This window comes from Castor canadensis, chromosome 7 (assembly GCF_047511655.1).
Source record: "Castor canadensis chromosome 7, mCasCan1.hap1v2, whole genome shotgun sequence".
In the NCBI taxonomy this organism is placed as follows: domain Eukaryota; kingdom Metazoa; phylum Chordata; class Mammalia; order Rodentia; family Castoridae; genus Castor; species Castor canadensis.
Genome location: NC_133392.1, coordinates 81777823 through 81801223, shown reverse-complemented (window position 1 = coordinate 81801223; position 23401 = coordinate 81777823). Strand labels below are relative to the sequence as shown.

The 23401-nt window shown below is 37.2% G+C and overlaps 1 long non-coding RNA gene and 1 pseudogene across 2 annotated transcripts in view; both read right to left on the bottom strand.

Moving 5' to 3' along the window:
• Nucleotides 1-23401, bottom strand: part of LOC141424646 (uncharacterized) — a 58499-nt gene that overhangs the window by 2560 nt on the left and 32538 nt on the right. The gene's annotated exons all lie outside the window — the stretch shown is intronic.
• LOC141424645 (small ribosomal subunit protein uS10 pseudogene) lies at nucleotides 12828-13178 on the bottom strand (annotated as a pseudogene).

The window sequence follows — 23401 nt, the reverse complement described above, 5'->3', positions numbered from 1 at the left end:
TGCTCTCACTTTATCATGTGATCAAAGTCCAATCCCCTTGTTGTGTTTACCCTTGATCTAATGTTTGCATATGAGGGAGAACATATGATTTTTGGTCTTTTGTGCTAGGCTAACCTTGCTTGGAATGATGTTCTCCAGTTCCATCCATTTACCTGCGAATGATAAGATTTCATTCTTCTTCATGGCAGCATAAAATTCCATTGTGTATAAATACCACATTTTTTTAATCCATTCGTCAGTAGTGGGACATCTTGGCTGTTTCAATAACTTGGCCATTGTGAATAGTGCTGCAATGAACATGGATGTGCAGGTGCCTCTGGAGTAACCTGAGTTACATTCCTTTGGATATATCCCCAAGAGTGGTGTTGCTGGGTCATATGGTAGATCTATGTTTAGATTTTTAAGAAGACTCCAAATTTTTTCCAGAGTAGTGGTACTAGTTTGCATTCCCACCAGAAGTGTAGAAGGGTTCATTTTTCCCCACATTTTCACCAACACCTGTTGTTAGTGTGTTGCTAATGATGGCTATTCTAACAGGGGTGAGGTGGAATCTTAGTGTGGTTTTAATTTGCATTTCTTTTATGGCTAGATATGGTGACCATTTTTTCATGTGTTTTTTGGCCATTTGAATTTCTTCTTTTGAGAAAGTTCTGTCTAGTTCACTTGCCCATTTCTTTATTGGTTCATTAATTTGGGGAGAATTTAGTTTTTTGAGTTCCTTGTATATTCTGGTTATCAGTCCTTTGTCTGATGTGTAGCTGGCAAATATTTTCTCCCATTCTGTGGGTTGTCTCTTCAGTTGAGAGACCATTTATTTTGTTGAGCAGAAGCTTTTTAGTTTTATGAAGTCCAATTTATCTATGCTATCTCTTAGTTGCTGAGCTGCTGGGGTTCCATTGAAGTCCTTCCTATACCTATTATTTCCAAAGTGTTTCCTGGTCTTTCCTGTACTGACTTTAGAGTTTTGGGTCTGATATTAAGATCCTTAATCCATTTTGAGTTAATATTGGTATATGATGATATACTTGAACCTAGTTTCAGTTTTTTGCAGACTGCTAACCTGTTTTCTAAGCAGTTTTTGTTGAAGAGGCTGTCTTTTCTCCATGGTATATTTTTAGTGGCTTTGTTAAATGTAAGTTGGTTATACTTGTGTGGCTTCCAATCTGGGTCCTCTATTCTGTCCCACTGGTCTTCATGTCTGTTTTTTTTTGCCTGTACCATGCTGTTTTTATTACTATTGCTTTGTAATATAGTTTGAAATTGGGTAATGTGATACCTCCAGCATTGTTCTTTTTACTGAGTATTGCCTTGGCTATTCGTGGCCTCTTGTGTTTCCAAACAAATTTAATGGTTGATTTTTCAATCTCTTTGATGAATGTCATCGGGATTTTGATGGGAATTGCATTAAACATCTAAACCGCTTTTGGGAGTATAGCCATTTTTGCTATGTTGATACTACCAATCCATGAGCATGGGAGATCTCTCCACTTTCTATAGTCTTCCTCAATCTCTTTCTTCAGAAGTTTATAGTTTTCCTTATAGAGGTCATTCACATCCTTTATTAAGTTTACACCTAGGTATTTGATTTTTTGAGGCTATTGTAAATGGAATTGTTTTCATAAATTCTTTCTCAGTTTGTTCATTATTAAGTCACTTGATAACTTGAGACATATCCCCAGCTGATATTTTCTCAAAGAAAAATTAACATATGAATTATTACCTTTTCACTCTGTCTCTACTTTTTAAAATATAATTCAAATCACATTTTTCCAATCATCTCATTTCAGGTGTCCCAAAGCAGCAACAATTAAAACACAAAATCGATCACACAGATATGGAGTAAAAGAGGCAGTGTTGCATCTAGAAACACATAAGCTCTAATAATCCTATTAGACACATGGAGATATCAACAATCTCTGCACACAGAATGGGGTACTTGTGAGAGAGATATGGACCACAAAGGAGATTAAAGTGAGAGAATATGGTTGATTGACTAGAAATATGGTAGCAACACAAGGCCATGAGTTCAAACCCCAGTACCATCAAAATCAAATAACAAGGAAACCCATATTGCTTTGGGGTTTTTGTTTTTTATTGACCCATTATTAAATGTTACTTTTGCTTTCAGTTTTGTTTCCTTTTTTCTTGCTAACTTCATATTAGTAAGGATTAGAAGCACACTTAAATCTCTTCAAATGGTTAAAAATGGTAAGCAACCAGTCACACAGTGTTCCCTCTGAGAGATTATGAGATCCAATCTTATTGGAATAAGATTATTTGTTGTGTTCATTTCATTTGTTGAACACATATTTTTTCTTGTAACTTCAGAAAATCACAAATCACAAATTAGGAAGACTGAGGTGACTATCAGTAGACAAAGCTGATAGCAGGTCTTTAAGATAAGATGAGCCCCACAAATTCTCTACAGCTATGAATGAGAAGAAGCAGAAGAGGAAACCTGCCAAGCCTAGGGTTCCTCCACCAGAAGAGGAAGATCTGAGAGTAAATGGAGGCTTGGGTATAGCTGGAAATAGGGTGCTCCATGAAATGGAGCCTAGGTTAGGTCATAGATGATTAACTCTGTAATCAACTCTTCCTTCTCATCTCTGAAGTCCTTTCTTGGAACCTCCTCACAAGAAGACAGAAACATATCAAGACTCTGAGGAGCAAACTCCCCTGCTATGAAGGATCTTATTTAAGGATCATTTTGTCCTGTTTGTGAACTCTAGCTCAATATTGCATTTTTATCCTGCAAACCTCTTTTCCAGCAAGGTCATTAGAAGAACATATTATCATTTAATAATCTAGCAGTAAATTTTCCAAACATGACTGGATCTTGCCTAAGTAGAATATGAAAGTAATATTTAAAAATCTCTTTTTTATTAACATTTGAGAGTTTTCTGGGTTTTTTTGTGATCCATTAATATCTCTTCTTTTTCACCCATGGGTGCAAGGACTGCAGAGCCTTTGAGCACACTGCAAGAAGTAGGAGGTGTCCCATCAAATGCTGGGCTGGTGTCATGGTCTTAAGCCTCTAAACACAAAGAAACAGAAAGACAATAAGGAACCACAGAACAACCTCCCCCCGGGATTATCAGAACCCAAGGACCTTTCACCAGACTGATAGAGAAAAGAACAGGAACAGAGGTGAGAAATGGGGAAGGTGAAAACTAAACCTCAGGTACTAAAGCTAAGGAGATGGTTTCTATCCATATCTCCAACATTTGTAAAGACCTGTCCAGGCAATTAGATCAAAGGGAATGTTAAAAAAATAGACCAGTTTTTCCTATCCTCCAGTGCCACAGAGACAGGACTACATTCAAGCTGTAAATGGCAGGGGTCAAGAAACATCTAGGAACCTAACAACTTATGGCACAAAAGAACAGAGATGATGTGAACCTTAATTTGGAAATTTATGAACAGTAAGACATTATGGAGAGACTGTGACATGAGGGAAGGAGCAGTTTCAGTGCAGGTATTCAGAATGCATTGCATGAATTAGAAGAAATGCTCAAACGTCCTGGGACCCAGACACATTTGTCTCCATGTGGTGGTTAATCTGGGTATAGCCACTTAAACATTGTTTCTTCCTCTGGCAAGAGGAGAAGCTGAGGAAAGCTCTAGTCCAGAAATTTCCCAGAATTAACAACAGGAGTTAGGGGCACAATTGGATTAAAGTAACAGAGTCCTGTGACTATTTGAGGGGGAGTCTACCCCTGGTGTCCCTCACATCTTGTCTTCTGTTTGTTGTCTTGCATTTCCCCTGTGAATGAATGATTTGTTCAAAGTCCCCCTGTGGCTAAGAGGAGGCCAGTTTGTGTACTTAGCATGTGCCACACTTCCCTTTTCTTTATTTTCCTTTTTTAAAATAATTACTTCTACATCTTCAATAATGTGCAAGTAAGGAAATGTTACATGATTTCTTCTTATGTGTATAAATCTTAGAAACTTACATGTAAGAATATAAATTTTAAAGTGATAAAATGTCATTAGCCATCTTCCTAGCCTTAAATTACCATTATTCAATTAGCTCCCAAGAAGGGTATAAGAAAATGCCCTTTATTCAACAGAATGATAGTGAACATACAATTATTACCTTCTTCATTATGGTATAAAGTATATTGTAATTTGACAGGGTGATTGTAACTCCTTATCACCACTCCTCAGTGTCCTACGTACAGGTGCCTAGATGTGTGCACACTCTGCTAATTCTACATTTAATATGACATCTTTCAGTTGTTTCACTATTAATATTAATGTTATGACTGCTATGTCTTATTTGCTGGATTTTCATGAAATATTATGTTGAGCAAATACCAATGAATCACTGTGATGCTTAGCTTTCCTATCTTTAGCAACCAAATAAGCAAATACTCTACTATAAAAACAGGAACAGATCTGTCCTATACATTGTTGAAACAAGTCAACAAACCATCAACATATCTGAAATGGGATCCATTTACCCTAAGGTGTCTCCCATTAAAGGACAGAATTTACCTTCTTTTACCTATGCAAAATAAAGGTCAGCCCTTCCAAAACAGAGATGCCTGTGGGTCACTGCTCTCATCTCCCACTGAGTGTTCTCTATAAGGATTTCCATATCTCCTCCTCCTCTGAGGAGAGATATTTGGAGTGAGATACCTCCAGTGTCAGGGGACTTGGAGGGGATGGTTGTACTGAGCATGGTGGTCAGAGGGTATAGGCTGTTTCTGCTTAATCACATCACCTTTTGTGGAACCTATATAATGATTGTTTTGAAGGGACTTCTATGAACAGACACACAGACACTGAGTATTTAGATAATTTACACATAAGTTATACTTGAAATGGAACTTAATATAATACTGTAGGAAGGGTTTTGGATCAAGATAATTTCACAGGAAATAGAAGTGACACAGATGTGCACACTTAATCTATGTTTTTTTCTTTTCCTAGCATCCTGTAAATATTAATTTTGTTTTAATAGCAGTAAAATTTATAATTTATAATAACATAAAATTTATTCTTTGTAAAATTTATCTCTGACAAAATATAAGAGGCCTAACTACTCTAAAATCTTACTTACAAATATGTGAAGTCTTTATCTTCCACAGTATGGAACATTGCCATGTGTGACACACAACTTGCTTCTAAGGAAGTGACTATGGAAATTCAGGTCCACTAAGCACAAAGGCAGAAGGGATTGCTATTCTGTTTGGTGTTTGAACCTCCCAAACTCTGAGGAACACAAAGTTCTCCATAAGGAGCCTGGGTCACATAATTGGTTGCAATCATGGAGAGCAGACCTATATCCTTACTCTAACTAATTTGTTGAGAGCTATCTTCATAAAACTGTTAAATCTCATTGAATGACTGTCCTAAATCTATGGAAATGGCCATATGAGTTTTTCTCTTCCTTCTGTTGTGATGTATTGTAATTATTGACTTGTATATGATGAGCTAATCATGCATAAATGGGATCAATCCCATATCAGCATAACAGGTAAAACTTTAGTGTGGTTATGCAATCATTGATTTAGTGTTTTATTGTAATATTAGTGTCCTGTTGTCATGTGTATTCTTTCTTGGTTTTCGTGTCAGGACAATCTTGCCTTATCTAATGAGCATGCTGTTTCCTTTGTTTTCAATTTTTGAAAGTTTTGGAATTAGACTTTACTCTTCTTTAAATTTTTGTAGCAATCACCTTTTCAGTCATAAATCTGCTTCTTCAATACTGTTCATTGTTATCCATCCCTTTATATTTTCCATCTGTTTTCCAAACATCCATCCCCACATTGCCTTTCATGGTAACTTCTTATTACATGAAGATGGGACAAGGTGCATTCACAGTTTGATTAGTATATGTCTGTATACTAAACTGCCGACTTTATCACAAGCTCACCAGTTCTCAATTAACACCCCATCCTGGCTCCAAGGTGGTCTCAGGACACGATGTTACATTAGGTCTTGGCCTTGCTGCACCTCTGTGGGTGGTGAATCCTGTGTATCCTATTGACTTCCAGGTAAGTAGTCTGCAGATAGCAAGCACTGAGCCTGATGGTTGACTTCAGGTCAACTATTTTTTACTTATATTTCTCTACTCTTCTTCACCTATGAACTTTGGTGAGCTAACATCTCCAACTCAAGTATATACTTAATTTCTAACAGTCTCCATTTTGATACTTTTTTGCCTGAAATCAGTATGGCCACAGTAGCCTCTCTCATCATGGAATATATTTTCCTTCTTTTCTTAACTTTTTCAATTTATATTTGAAGAAATTTTATGCAGAAATGTAAAGAGCAATAGTGGGGTTAATATGATCAATGTACAGTTCATGCCTTTTGAAATGCTATGGTGTGATCTTTTGGATAACTAATACAAACTAATAAAATGCATATAAAATATAAACCTGACATGTATATTTTAATCCAGATTGAGCAATCATTATTATCCACAGTTTTAAGCTTATCATTAGTGTATGTAAGAATTAAAGATGTGATAATTGATTACATATTTAATATATTTCAATTTCTTGAAAATTTCAGAATTGTTTCCCCTCTCATTTCATCATCAGGCATTAGTCATTTTATCCATTAACCATGCATGCACCTGAGTCCAAGCTAATGGAGAAGCCAAGGTAGGAGGATCAAAAGATTGAAGCCTGACTGGGCAATGCACTAAAAACCAGTCTCAGAAAAATGAGGGAGTATTCACACACTCTCTGAGTTAATGGTGTATTCCTTCTTACTGAAGGAGTTTTCAAGGTGCCCATGTCTAAGTCAATATTCATGGCAAAGTTGCTGAATAAGGAAAGCAGACCTGAGGCTCCATCCACCACATCATACTCATTTCATGGCATCTATGTCTTACATCCTCCTGCTCTGCTCCTCTTGGTTTGACTCTCCCTGACTCATCCTCATTGCTGTTTTTGCTCCCAGGACTCTCACTCTGGTTCCAAGAGCTGTATGGTTATGGCAGCCCCCACCTAGCTTTCAAAGGATGTCCACAGAGCATCAGGGATGCAGAGAAACAAAGAAGAGGAGACACAGAACAGAGCACACACTGAAGCAATGTTTAATTGATTCTTGGGGTGGTTCTGTTCCTTATACTTCAGGTATTTAGAGCCATCAGCATGCAAAGCCACTTGAGATTGCTGGAATTACCCAACTCACATACATGAGTTCTCTTGTGCAGACTGTATCCAGGAAAGCAGTGAGATGGGGCTTCTGAGGCCTTGTGGGCCCAACCATCTCTGCAGTCTGTGTAGATGCAGGACATCAAGTCACAGAGGATTACTCATCAACCCTAAGACTGGGTGACTGAGCACTGTGGTTTGGGGATTTTCTTGTGACTTTTTTTTTTTACCAATTTCTCCTTTTTGACATTCTCATTTTCAGTGTGAATGTCTTCTCTTTGTCAGTCCTACTACTGTAATTTGGAAGTACTTAATTATTTTGCTTTCACATGTTCCTCATACCTGGAGTCTCACACAGGTATCTGATTCAGATTATGTTTGCAGTAGACTTTGGACTTGCACTTTAAAATTGATGCTGGGATAGTTAAAGTCTTGGAGGCTTTTATGATGGGGTACACTTTTAGTATTCAAGGTGGACATGATTTTCATGGAGAGATGTATGATTCAAATACATGTCCCCCTCACCATCCATGTGTGGGAACTTGATTGCTGAAGTGATAATATTAAGATATGGTGCCTCCTGCAGGAAATTAGTCCAAGAGACATGTGGTCACATAGGTGTAATTAGTGTCCCTCTATCTAGGCTTCACAAAGTGATTAGATCTCTGGTCACCATCCTGCAATTAAAGAACCCAGTTAGCATCTCTTTTGCAATGGCAAGATGTGGAAATCAGACAATGTTGGGAACAGGGACCCCACCCTGACCAGACAACACATTGACCATTGCCTTGTTCTTGGACACCTCTGCCTCTAGATATAGGAGAAGCAAATGCGCATTATTTGTAAGTTGCTCAGTCTGGGGTATTTTATAATAGCAGCAATATCGTAGTGAGAAATGGACTAAGACACCCTAAGTTTGTTCCCTGCACTTGTCACACTCTCATCATAGTAGGGTGTTCTGCAAACATCATCAACCAAGTTCCTCCAGGAGCCACATCAGAGATCTACTGGATCTAGTCTTGAGGAGAGTAGGCCAGGTACAGGGGATGGATTTTTAAGATCAAAATTCTTGTAAATGTACAAAAAATTGTCATGAACTTCCACAAAAGTATAAAGACTGTGACATAAAACTGCACTGATTCTTGCGAACATTCACAAATGTAAATACAATGAAGGATTGATAAACTATTGAGATATGCAAAATACCCAATAAGGTATAAAAACATGATGAGAAATCATATTTTTTGACAGTATATCCCAGGGTGGCCTCAAAAATGAGCCAAGTACCTTACTATGCTATTAACTAGAATTAGAGTTGAACATCAGCACAGGTGGCAGGTATATCATATTTTTTCTATGCTATCATTAATGTCAAACTGCCCCAGCACTCTCACATCTGCTCTGGTTCTTGACCTGTTTGAGATTCTACACTGAGACTAATATATAGCAGGAGGACCAGCAAATCAATTCTCTCTCCACTCATAAAACCAGCCCAGCCCTGATCCTGCACTTGAGGGAAAGAAGCCCAGCTCTAGATTCCCAGTTGATCCCATTCAGTGATCAGCACTGAATACAGACCACCCCGCCTAGACTTGGGGCTGAGCTGGGTTTTCCTTTTGACTATTTTAAAAGGTTATTTGTGTGGAAAAGGGATACTAAGTGTATGTGTATAGACATGAGTGAGAGGAACATTTGGTATGTGTGACAGTTTCCTGACCAGAAGTCTCTGTCATTGCAAGTGTCCAATGTGAAGTACAGCTGGTGGATTCTGGGGGAGGCTTGGTGCAGCCTGATGGGTCACTGAGTCTCTCCTGTGCAGCCTCTGGCTCCATCTTCAGCAATTACCTCATGAAGTGGGCTCGATGGGCTCCAGGGTAGGGGCTGGAGTGGGTTGCATGCATTAGAAACAAAACTAATAGTCACCCCACAGAATATAATGTATCTTTTCACCATCTCCAGAGACAATGACAAGAACATGCTTTATCTGCAAATAAGCAGCTAGAGAGATGAGTGTACAGCCATGTATTACTCTTGAAGACACATTGCAGGGACATCAGTGTGAGCCCTAACCCAAACCTCCCTGGAGGGATGCTCAGGACTAACAGGTGGTGCTCAGGACATATGGAGTTCTGGTTCAGCCTCAGGAGCAGGTGCAGGCCCTCTAATGAAAAGAAAGGAGGGGATGAAGCAAACTGTCCAGTGCAGTTCTAGCCTTTGGTGTTAGTGATGGATGTAGGTGTTTATTTCTGTATTCATTTATTCAGTCATTTATTTATTTATTCATTTATGTACTTATGTATTAACTTATGTATTTATTGATTCATATATGTATTTCTATTTTTTGATGGCCCAGAATCCTTAAAAAAGTTAGGAATTGCACTGGCCAGCTTGCTTCATCCCTGATTTCTTCTCCCTGGCAGGCCTTGGGGATAAAAGGAATATAGAGGGGCAAAACCTCCAGTAGGAAGCAGCTAGTGAGGTAGCTAATTCCATAGTGCACTGTCCTAGAAGTGGAAGGTCCTGAGTTTGAGTTCTGAGTACACCTTGAAGCAGGTTTTCTTATTTTCCTTTTCTTTCTTCCAGCTGGACTCTAGAGGCTCACACCTGCTTACCTAGAGAATCATGGCAGAGATCAGGGGCATTGCTCTGCCTATAATACATGGGCAAAAACTGGCAAGTGCTAAACTCACACACACACACTCTCTCATACAGACACCCCCCACACTCACACATGCATACACACAGATACACCTAACATGCAGACATACACAAACTCACATACATAAATACATACACAAATACACTCACACACACACACTGATACACACACATATACACTCATACACATACACTCCCACAAAATCTCACAAACATACAACTCACATATACACACCCACTTTCCCACTCACCCACTCACCCCCACACATATATACCCACACAAACATACACCCACATACTCCAACACACATACACACTAACACACATACACTCACACACATGCACACATTCACACATATACACACTCTTACACACAGATATACACACTCACACACTCACTCACAAACACATACACTCACATACATAAAGAAAAAATAAAAATAAATACATACACACATCAATAATACACAAATATGCAAATGAGAAAATACATAAATGAATGGATTTATAAATAACTGAATAGCTAAACACATAACAAAATAAATGAAAGAATGCATAAATTAATATATAAATGAAGAAAAACATAAATACATACATAGAACTATCAATAAATACATATATATGTGAATAAATCCATGTATGTATTTATTTATGCATCCATAATATGCATACATGTGTCTAAATCCATACATATGTGTAAATCCATACATATGTGTATGTATTTCTCCATTTATTTTGGTATTATAGCCACTTTTACTATGTTTATTGCCAGTCCATGAGCATGGGAGATCTTTCCATCTTTTGTAGAATTCCTAGATCTCTTTCTTCAGTGGTTTGTAGTTCTCCTTGTAGAGGCCATTTTATCTTTGTTAAGTTTGTTCCTAGGTATTTGAGTTTTTTGGAGGCTATTGTAAATGAAATTGCTTTCCTATATTCTTTCTCAATTTTTTCATCATTGGTGTATAAAAAGGCTACTGATATTTGTAAGTTGGTTTTTGTATCCTGCTACACTGCTGAAGCTGTTTATTTGATATTTGTACCATATTCACCTTCCTACACCCTTTCCATATATCCTCCCCTTTCACACTGGTACCAATCCCCCAGATTAGAATGGAAATGGGAACACTAGCTGTAGGGGACCTATGCATAGTGGTAGAAATGGCATTGATTTCTTTGTTCTATATTTGAATAAAATTATTCTTGCATCTAATCCTTGACTGTGGTGTTTTCCTTTGAAACTCTGACAAGTGCATCAGGTGGAAGTACACAAACTTCTGATTTTGGTGGTTAATGCCGTGATGATCTTTGCTAGCTTCCCTTTAGTTGGAGCTCTACTGTAGTATTGGTAATCACTGAGTGATGCTCTGTTTGCTAAAACTCCTCTCTTCATTTATGTTCTGTTTATTCTAGATATATTTTCTCCATAGAATTTAATGGAGTGATGACTGAAAATCTAACATGTCCCTAAGAAAACATTTGTCAGCCATATCAAAGAAGAGAACAAAAGATGCATCTGCAGACACAGTAGACTATTTATGCAATTATTGGAAAATAATGGAAATTATTTTTTATTTTTGTATGGTTATCTAAATTGGATTGATCATGGAATAAGGATGAGGGATATCAAAAAAGATATTGTCAAAGTAAGGTATGAAATAAAAGTTACTACAAAAATCTTCTCAAGAAATTGCTCAATTCTTTGCATTAATTTGAAACAATGTACTCCAAAAACCATATGATGTAAGTCAAAAATGTAGGTCACTTGTAATGTTACCATTTACCAAAGCAACAGAGGAAAGGACAACTTTAAATTAATTAAATGGAAAACACAAGCAGCTACCTGGAAAACAGTTGGCATTAAACACAAGGTACTGTTATACAGAAAATCCTCCTTTCACTTTTGTCTCCCTAAAAGATACAACAAATACACAAGGATTCACATCTTGTATTTGGCCAATCTAGACATAAAATCTATTGAAAATGATTATTGATATGTTGTCCAAACTATACTTTATGAACCAGAAATTCATGGAAAATGGTGCTTATATTGGTGACTTGGCACCATCTTCCTAAGACATTTAAAAACACAAAAATAACAAGATTTGAGGGAAAAATCTGGAATTACAAAGAGCTGTATTGAACAGGGCTTTTTAAAAAAATTCATGACTTGCATAAGGGATCACCTTTACATTTAACTAAATTTCTCCCTCCCTTTCAGTGTATGCATGTGAAGCAGTATTTCAGGAAAACAACATTAAACTATTGTTTAGATTCATCATCCCCTTGTTAATTAGATGTATTAAAAATATCATTAAGGTAAGTTTACAAACTGACAATATTTTTAATGCTAATTTTCATCTCCATATTACACGGTATTGGCAGGTGCCATTGTTTGAAAATCATGAAGTCAAAGGAACGTAATGGATTTCCCTTTCACACTATAATAAATACTTCTCTGACTTCAGCTCTTTTGAGATAATACTTTGGGTTAAATTATCCTCTTTATGTTGAGTTGAATATTCTAATACACTCTCTGCAACTTTGGGTCCTTCTCATCTTAATTTATTGCTTTGCATTCAGTAACAGTCATTTAAAATACTTGTCACACTCTGTTATCTGGTGTGCATTGGTGAGGGTATCATCAGTCTTGTCTATGGGGAGATGTCTGTCTCTAAGACCTGCTGAGGGGGCTGTGGAAACTCCCAAGACTGCACTCCTTCTTCAAAGACAGTAGGGAAATACAGCATATTGAGGGTTGTAATAAATATTATTGAAAATATATTAGCACATACTTGTTACTATTAATTTAACTTCAGATACCTCATTTTATAAAGAGTCTGAAGTTCAGAGAGATTTGTTAGGTACAACCCAGGCCATATACCCACTACTCTGAGTCTTGTGTATTTCTGTTTTAATATGTGAACACCTTTCTATATTACAGAAACATTAAATTATATTTAAACTAAAATCCATGAGGAGAATAACTTCTACTAACTCTTTTTTTCTTTTTAACAATTTATACGCCAGTTTATTAAATTAAGTAAAATTATTGACTCAGGCATCTGCAGTAGTGACTTCAACCTCCACTCCTGGCTCAGTACTGATGGAAGTAATCTGTTTAACAATCTCAGAAGGGCTGTGCAAGTCAATGAGTTGCTGTGGATTCTCATCTGGAACCGATCCCACATTTAGAACCTTCACCACAAGGTGTTTTACTTGTATTGATTCTCAAAGTCTTGGTCAGCATGCGGACCGGTCCTGTCACTTTGAGGTTCTTTTCCTCTGTTCAAGTCAGCACCCACCTTCTCCAGAAACTTCACATTGCGGCTGGTGAGGGTGATTTGAAATTTGGTAAATTGCCACCTCTGGCTCCACAGGGTTTTTTCCAGTATCTTTGAAAGCCATGGCTAAAGTGCAGTTTCCTGAATGACTTGTTTCTTGATGGGAGCAAACAGCGGTGATTCAGGAGAAGGGGTGAATAGAACAAAGCTCTGCTGCACCCACAACCACATCTCCCTCAAAAAGTTCTTATAATTCTTGAGTGATTTCCTCAAATCTGTTTTGTTTTACCAGCCAAGACCCTCCTTCTACACAATCAGTTTCTTGGACAGTTATTAATTTATTGTCTGCCAAAACCAAATCTATACATCATTGACCATGTCAGGATTGGAGGTAGGCACTATTTTTCCTTAGCCATCTGGCATACTTGTAAGTTTTATCAGTAGAGGATAGTAAAAGACTTTGCAGAAAGAAAGACCTTTTCTTTGTGTTCTGACACATTCCTCCAGGCAGGGTGCTGTAGATATACCAGCCTCTGCAGCATGGATGTCTTCTCCAGTGCCAGGCACTGCAGTACACATGGCTTCCATAGAACAATAATCTTGCAGTTTGTAGAAATGAGCATCTCAGGACTAACAGATAAGCTCCAAAGCTTATTTTGTAGAGAAATTCTTCCTAAGAAACACATTCTAGGGAACAACTTTCCTTGACACTCTGGGAAAAAGAATTTTAGCACATTCCCATTGGAACAACAACAAAAAGCTGTGTCTTCTCTGACAAGTCCTCACTTTTGCACTTGGAGAGAAGTGGGACATTACTTGGGTACCCACCTCTGCTACCAGGATAGCGTCTGCCAATTTTAACTTCCATTCACGAATTGTTTAAGTTTTATTTACTTCTTACTAACCAGTCACTCACAAGTCTGATCCTTATTAGAGTCAAGAATTCCTTATATTAACTTTTGTTCAATATTCTGTATCTTCCCATTAGACAGATACACTTCACTTTACCAGGAGTTTTGTCCTCTATCTACATTTTCTTATCTAATTCATACTCATCTACCTGCTGAATATACACCAAATGTCACATTCTCAACAAAGCATTCCAACAGCCATTCTGATGAGTTTGGATTTTCCTAATATTTGATTTCAATGTACCATATACATTTACTTTACAGTAAATCTGCAGTTACAATTTCATATATCTCTGTAATTATTTGATTAGTAAATGTCTCTGCTATTTATTTCAAAATTCTATGGCAGAAAGGGTAGCCTCTCTTGTCTCTTCACACACACACACACACACACACACACACACGCACACACACACACCCCTAGCTCAAGGTCTCAGAAACAGAAATACAACGCAAATATTTTTGGAAGAATTAAACAATATTTTACTGAGGCTTTAGACTGAATGATAAATTATAGAGGGACATTTAAAGATACGGGCATGTTTCTAAGCCCCTTTTGGAAAATCATTGCAGGTTTAATGACTAAGAATTCCAAAAAGAACAAAATTAAAGTATCAGAGTAAGTGAAATAAAGTTGTCTATACAGACTGTCCAGTGACGCATTATTCTTTTCCTATGACCCGTTCTTGTCTTGCTACATCTTCCATGGAAAACCCCACTCCCAAATTCTAAGGAAAGTCTCCTGATCTTTTCTCATTTCACATGATTTTTCATTATTCTACTGCCAATTCCTGAAATAATGTTCATGCTCTTTAGTATTCCAAAACACATTTCAGCCTGCAAGCACATTTAATGATAGTTTTTATTTGATTACTGAGAGAATAATGAATAGTCATATAGTCCATGTCTGATTATTGTCAATTTAGCAAAGACTTACTCTTTATCTTTGCCCTAACTTTCCCTTCTTTTCATTTCTCTCTGGTTTCAGAGCTAGTTTTCTTTTACGCTACAAATTTTTATGATTCTGTTTGTGTTCCAGCTACTCTTATCTGTTCTACCAAGATTTATTTATTTAAAAAAGCATAAACTTTTCAGGTCTTAGTTTCCACAAACATTCAACAAACATGTATTTAATGCCTGTTGCTTTTGATATTAGGATTTTTATGCTGATGAATTTTAGGGTGATTATTTTCAAAGCCTTGTAACTTGGTAATTTAACATGTATTTCAATATCTCTTGTAGAATCTAAGTATGAGTTAAACATTTTTAAATCAATGCACTCACATTTTATAACACAGATTCGAATATTTTAACTCAGTAAGGATTCCCAGAGTCATATGCATAATTCCACATAAATGTGAGTGCTTAAAGCTCCTATTCTCTCTTAAAGACCTTCTTGTAATATGAAAACACCTGTAGTAGGGAGAAAATCATTTACTATTCTCCTTCCCTTAGTGAATCCATTGCATCATCCCCATTTTAAGTTAAGGCATATACTTGCTAAAGCAAGTATTTATTTTGCTGCATCATCAAAGGAGCATTCTTTAAATCTCTGTTGCTATAAATTAAAAAAAAATTGTGCCCTTATTTTACCATGTTAGTAAAATTTTCCCAGTAACCATGAAGTGTAGCTCTTGAATTTCTCCTATTTATTTGGTGATTGTTTTATATCTTCTAATCATTTTTCTTTTATCACTGTGTGGGGAAAGTGGTAGGAAGTAAGGCACAAAATGTAAGTGAGCAGATTTATACAAAGAAAGAGACATGCAGAATAAATCTGAGTCTGGCAGACCACAAGAGAGTGGAAAATCATGGAGTCTGGCTGTGTAGTTGATCCAGTTTCTCTAAAGACAAAAATAAATGCTCTATTATTTTTCATAAGAACATGCCATGGATCACATTATGGAATATGCATAAGAGCTGTCTCTCCCTTATTTATGTTATACAATTTAATAAAACCATTAGTCACAATTACTTGAAGGAAATTGAAACATACATGTTGTAAAGATAGTATATTCACAACTGATAATATGATCACTAAGTGAAAGGAAAGAAATAAATGATGGAGTAATTCTTGAGATAAAGGAGAGAGGGACACTATAGAAAGGTTATGCAAGGCAAAGAAAGCAGCTTATGAGAATTTATATAACATTCAGTGACAGGGAATTAAAATTATTATAATGGCTGAAGCATGAAATTCTAGATAAAAAGATGTGGGAGATGTGAATAGAAATAAAGCTAGGAGTAACACTGTGCAAGGGATTTTAGTCCAGTTAACAGAAGTTGTTTTGAGATTATTCACATTTCATAAAGGCTTGTTGTCTGCCTAAATCTGTACTGGAGGAAGACCCTTTTGAAGACCTCATAATGTAACAAGAAAGATCAGTTTGCCATCTATCAAAACATTCCAGGTTATGGATGAATTCGGCAGGGAGAGCAGAAAATAATACCTGAATATGTTCAAGTTTTCATGCTTTTGGAGGCATATTATCTGGTTTTCATAATCCATGTGGTCTTATCTTGAAATTTGCTCATATGCTGGATGAGTAATCTCTGCTAGTTTTATGGGGTGACTTTCTTAGTGAGCAGGTTTTTCCTGAAGATGTCTCTTAGTGTAGGTTTTTTATGCAAAGTTAATTTTGTTTTTGCTGCAAAGTTAATTTTGTTTTTGCTGGACACATTTCTGTTCTCTCCCTCTGTCAGGAGTAGATAACTAATTGGAGTTAGCATAGAGGAAGTACATGACCTAGAAATAATGCCCATGCTTGATTCTCATTTGACAGAATCAAGAAGGGTGGTAGTCTCAAAGATTGCAAGTAAAGGGAATCAGATTGGGAAAAGATTCTGTCAACTAGTTAAGTTTAACTTTAGCTGTATTCCACCTTAGTAATAATAGACTAGGAAAACAGGATTAGGTTCATATATCAAGTCATCTGTTTGCCCTTTTCACTTAGATGTCTGATAAAGACCTCCACCACACCTTGTCCAAAGTTGAAATCAAGAATCTTCACGTTTATTTTCTAATTTCCCCAAATGAATATAGTATGTATTGAAACAGGAGATTCCTATGCCTTGTTTACCACCATAGTATCTGCTCAGTATTTTACAAAAACCAATGTGGAATGTATGCAATATTTAAATTAATGAAAGAGGTAAAGTCTAAAGTAAGTTTTTAACTTTCATAATAGAGATGGCCACTTAAACACACGTGTCAGTGATTGTTCTATATGTGAGGCCAAACAGACATTATCATGCTAACATATTTTTCTTCTAGGAATACACAGCATCTAATCAGAAAGTTAAGGACTGGTGTGTGTCCGAAAGGGGAGGGTGTCTGGAATAGGTGAAAATCAAGGGCTGTGAATACTCTGGTCTTGGAGGACCTGCAGGAAGATAGGGGTAACTGGCGCTGCCGGCGCAGAGAATCTCCACTTCACGTTAAATGGAGAACCGAGGAGGGCCCCCGGGTCCGCCAGTGGCCGGCGCCCATACGGTTTGGGAAGACGTGGACCAGGTGAGCTTTGCGGTACCGCGGTAGCCCCACAGACAAGCCTGGGCCAGAGCAGTATAGCCCCCTGGACAGACTGACCTCCACCCGGGAAAAAAAGAGAAACTGAGTAATAAGCAATAAGAACAGTTAAGACACGCTAGAAAGAGGGTGGGGCGCCCTGAGCGCTGAAGATTGGGGGAAGGGAATCCTTCCCGGGACTGTAAATAAACGAGCCGGGCGGGCCAGAGAGGCTCTGGCGGGAGCGGGGTGCACCCAGCAACCAGGAGCGGGGACGCTTGTGAGAGGAGGGAAGACCCACTTCCCACGTGAACTGTAAATAAACACGCAGGCCTGACAACGCGGGGCAGTGTCACCTTTTCCAGTGCTTGGAAAGGGGAAAGGCTGTAGCAGAGGCCCCCCCCCCCCGCACAGGAGAACTCTGAGCAAACAAAGCTTGTGGGACCAGGTGAGTGCTAGCTCACCCCAGAGATCTGCATAAATAACACAGCCAGCTACAGGCTGAGAGCAGCAGGCAGGCAAGCCACAGTTGCAGATACCACTCTCAGAACTGCCTCCAGAGGCTTTTTTTTCTTTTTCTCCCTACCTTTGATGAGAGAACAACCGAATTACACCTGCAAGCCGAAAAACTTACTGAAACTGTATTGCATTTGAGCTGGGGACACTTGGTGGGACTTTTTTTTTTTTTTATTCTGTGTGTGTGTGAGTATAGTTTTGTTCTACTTTATGCATCCCCTTTGATGAGACAACTACAGAACAACATCTGAGGCACCAACTCCAGGACTGGAGATTGAGACGGACATCCAAATTATTAAGACTGAAATTGCAATGCATATAAACTTGGAAGTTTTTTGGTTTTTTTTTTTTTAATTTTCTATTTTCCATTTTATTTTAATTCATTTTTATAAATAGATATTACTTTCATATACTTATTTTTTATTTTTTTATCTTTGATTTTCAATCCTCTCTCTGTCTCTCTATTGTCTGTTCAGCTTACTGTCGATTAGTACACTAACACTCCCTGTTTATACCTTTCAAACTCTCTTGTCTGATACCTTGTTCTGCTTTCTCCCTCTTGTCTGTATATTTGTTTTCCCCTTTTCTTTAACTTCTTGCTTTCCATCTCAGCTCACTCTTCCATTCTCAATATTACCATTGTTATTATTACAAGCTAGAAAATACTTAATTACACACAGTACAGGGACAGTAACAACACCAAGGACAATGACAGGAAGACAGAAAAAACAAGGAAACCAGTTTCCCCACAGCAAAAAATTAGTACAGGAACCAGAGGGGAATGAAGAGAACAGAAACTCAGATCCAGACTCCAACAAAATGAAGATAAACTATGCCAAAGGACCCAATGAAGCCCACAAGAATAATTTAAAAGAAGACATACTACAAGTACTCAATGAGAATTTTATAGAGATGATACTGGATAGGGTCAATCAAAATGTACAGGAGACACTCAAGAAATTCCAAGACAATAAAAATAGAGAATTTGAAAAAGCAAAAGAAGAAATAAAGGAAACCATAGAAGCACTGTATAAACACCAAACTGAAAGAGAGAACACAATGAATAAATGGATAAATGAACTCAGGACAAAAATAGACAACAATAAAGAAGAAAACAGCCAGGATATGGAAAACCTCAGAAAAAAGAACGAGACAGAACTGCAAAACAAAATGGAAGGCCAATCCAGCATAATAGAACAAACAGAAGACAGAATCTCAGAACTTGAAGATGAAATGGTAATTAAAGGAAAAACTGAAGAACTATTAATTAAACAACTCAAGACCTGTGAAAAGAAAATGCAAGAACTCACTGACTCCATCAAAAGACCAAACTTGAGAATCATGGGCATCGAAGAAGGAGAAGAGGTGCAAGCGAACGGAATGCGTAATATATTCAACAAAATAATAACGGAAAATTTCCCAAATCTAGAGAAAGATATTCCCATACAAATGCAAGAGGCCTCCAGGACACCAAACAGACCAGATCAAAATAGAACTACTCCACAACATATCATCATTAAAACAACAAGTTCAGAAACTAAGGAAAGAATATTGAAGGCTGTAAGAGAGAAAAAACAAGTAACGTACAAAGGTAAACCCATCAAAATCACAGCAGACTTCTCAACAGAAACATTAAAAGCAAGAAGAGCGTGGGGTGAGATCTTCCGGGCACTGAATGAAAATAACTTCAACCCCAGGATACTCTACCCAGCAAAGCTATCATTCAAAATAGATGGAGCAATAAAAGTCTTCCATGATAAGCAGAAACTAAAACAATATGTGACCACAAAGCCACCATTACAAAAGATTCTGCAAGGGATCCTGCACACACAAAGTGACACCCAACTTAACCATGAAAAGGCAGGCAGCACCAAACCACAGGATAAGAAAAAGCAAGACAGTAGAGAATAGCATCAAGTTAGGTACACACAATCAAACCTTCAAACAACTAAGATAACTAAATGGCAGGAATCACCACATACCTATCAGTACTAACACTTAATGTTAATGGACTTAATTCACCCATCAAAAGACACCGTTTGACAAAATGGATTAAAAAAGAAGATCCAACAATTTGTTGCTTACAGAAGACTCATCTCACCGACAGAAATAAGCATAGGCTTAGGATGAAAGGCTGGAAGAAGATTTACCAAGCCAATGGCCCCCGAAAACAAGCAGGAGTAGCAATACTTATCTCTGACAAAGTAGACTTCAAACCTACATTGATCAAACGAGATAGAGAAGGACATTCCATACTAATAAAAGGGGAAATAGACCAAAAGGAAATAATAATCATCAATCTGTACGCACCCAATGTCAATGCACCCAATTTCATCAAACATACCCTGAAAGACCTAAAAGCATATATAAACGCCAACACAGTGGTTGTGGGAGACTTTAACACCCCATTATCATCAATAGATAGGTCATCCAAACAAAAACTCAATAAAGAAATCCAAGATCTAAAATATGCAATAGATCAAGTGGACCTAGTAGATGTCTACAGAACATTTCATCCAACCTCTACACAATATACATTCTTCTCAGCAGCCCATGGAACCTTCTCCAAAATAGATCATATCCTAGGGCACAAAGCAAGCCTCAGCAAATATAAGAAAATAGAAATAATACCATGCATACTATCTGACCACAATGCACTAAAAGTAGAACTCAACAACAAAAGTAAAGACAAAAAACATGCAAACAGCTGGAAACTAAATAACTCATTACTTAATGAAGAATGGATCATCGATGCAATAAAAGAGGAAATTAAAAAGTTCCTAGAAGTCAATGAAAATGAAAACACAACCTACCGGAACCTATGGGACACAGCTAAGGCAGTCCTGAGAGGAAAGTTTATAGCAATGAGTGCATATATTAAAAAGATTGAAAGATCCCAAATCAATGACCTAATGATACATCTCAAACTCCTAGAAAAACAAGAACAAGCAAATCCCAAAACAAATAGAAGGAGAGAAATAATAAAAATAAGAGCTGAAATCAATGAAATAGAAACCAAAAAAACCATACAAAGAATTAATGAAACAAAAAGTTGGTTCTTTGAAAAATAAACAAGATCGATAGACCCCTGGCAAACCTGACTAAAATGAGGAGAGAAAAAACCCAAATTAGTAGAATTAGGAATGCAAAAGGGGAGATAACAACAAACACCATGGAAGTCCAGGAAATCATCAGATACTACTTTGAGAACCTATATTCAAATAAATTTGAAAATTGAAAAGAAATGGCCAGATTTCTATATACATATGATCATCCAAAACTGAACCAAGAGGAAATTAATCACCTGAATAGACCTATAACACAAAATGAAATTGAAGCAGCAATCAAGAGTCTCCCCAAAAAGAAAAGTCCAGGACCTGATGGATTCTCTGCTGAATTCTATCAGACCTTTAAAGAAGAACTGATACCAACCCTCCTTAAACTGTTCCATGAAATAGAAAGGGAAGGAAAAGTGCCAAACATATTTTATGAAGCCAGTATTACACTTATCCCAAAACCAGGCAAAGACACCTCCAAAAAGGAGAACTAGAGACCAATCTCCTTAATGAACATTGATGCAAAAATCCTCAACAAAATAATGGCAAATCGAATTCAGCAACACATCAAAAAGATTATTCACCACGACCAGGTAGGCTTCATCCCAGGGATGCAGGGGTGGTTCAACATACGAAAATCAATAAACGTAATAAACCACATTAACAGAAGCAAAGACAAAAACCACTTGATCATCTCAATAGATGCAGAAAAAGCCTTTGATAAGATCCAACATCATTTCATGATAAAAGCTCTAAGAAAACTAGGAATAGAAGGAAAGTTCCTCAACATTATAAAAGCTATATATGACAAACCTACAGCCAGCATTATACTTAACGGAGAAAAATTAAAACCATTCCCTCTAAAATCAGGAACCAAACAAGGATGCCCACTATCTCCACTCCTATTCAACATAGTACTGGAATTCCTAGCCAGAGCAATTAGGCAAGAAGAAGGAATAAAAGGAATACAAATAGGTAAAGAAACTGTCAAAATATCCCTATTTGCAGATGACATGATCCTATACCTTAAAGACCAAAAAAACTCTACTCAGAAGCTTCTAGACATCATCCATAGCTATAGCAAGGTAGCAGGATATAAAATCAACATAGAAAAATCATTAGCATTTCTATACACTAACAATGAGCAAACGGAAAAAGAATGTATGAAAACAATTCCATTTACAATAGCCTCAAACAAAATCAAATACCTAGGTGTAAACCTAACAAAAGATGTGAATGACCTCTACAAGGAAAACTATACACTTCTGAAGAAAGAGATTGAGGAAGACTATAGAAAGTGGAGAGATCTCCCATGCTCATGGATTGGTAGAATCAACATAGTAAAAATGTCGATACTCCCCAAAGTAATCTACATGTTTAATGCAATTCCCATAAAAATTCCAATGACATTCATTAAAGAGATTGAAAAATCTACTGTGAAATTTATATGGAAACACAAGAGGCCACGAATAGCCAAGGCAATACTCAGTCAAAAGAACAATGCAGGAGGTATCACAATACCTGACTTCAAACTATATTACAAAGCAATAACAATAAAAACAGCATGGTACTGGCACAAAAACAGACATGAAGACCAGTGGAACAGAATAGAGGATCCAGATATGAAGCCACACAACTATGAGCAACTTATCTTTGACAAAGGAGCTAAAAATATACGATGGAGAAATAGCAGCCTCTTCAACAAAAACTGCTGGGAAAACTGGTTAGCAGTCTGCAAAAAACTGAAACTAGATCCATGTATATCACCCTATACCAAGATTAACTCAAAATGGATCAAGGATCTTAATATCAGACCCCAAACTCTTAAGTTGATACAAGAAAGAGTAGGAAATACTATGGAGTTGGTAGGTATAGGTAAGAACTTTCTCAATGAAACCCCAGCAGCACAGCAACTAAGAGATAGCATAGATAAATGGGACCTCATAAAACTAAAAAGCTTCTGTTCATCAAAAGAAATGGTCTCTAAACTGAAGAGAACACCCACAGAGTGGGAGAAAATATTTGCCAATTATACATCAGACAAAGGACTGATAACCAGAATATATAGGGAACTTAAAAAACTAAATTCTCCCAAAACTAATGAACCAATAAAGAAATGGGCATGTGAACTAAACAGAACTTTCTCAAAAGAAGAAATTCAAATGGCCAGAAAACACATGAAAAAATGCTCACCATCTCTAGCAATAAAGGAAATGCAAATTAAAACCACGCTAAGATTCCACCTCACCCCTGTTAGAATAGCCATCATCAGCAACACCACCAACAACAGGTGTTGGCGAGGATGTGGGGAAAAAGGAACCCTCTTACACTGTTGGTGGGAATGTAGACTAGTACA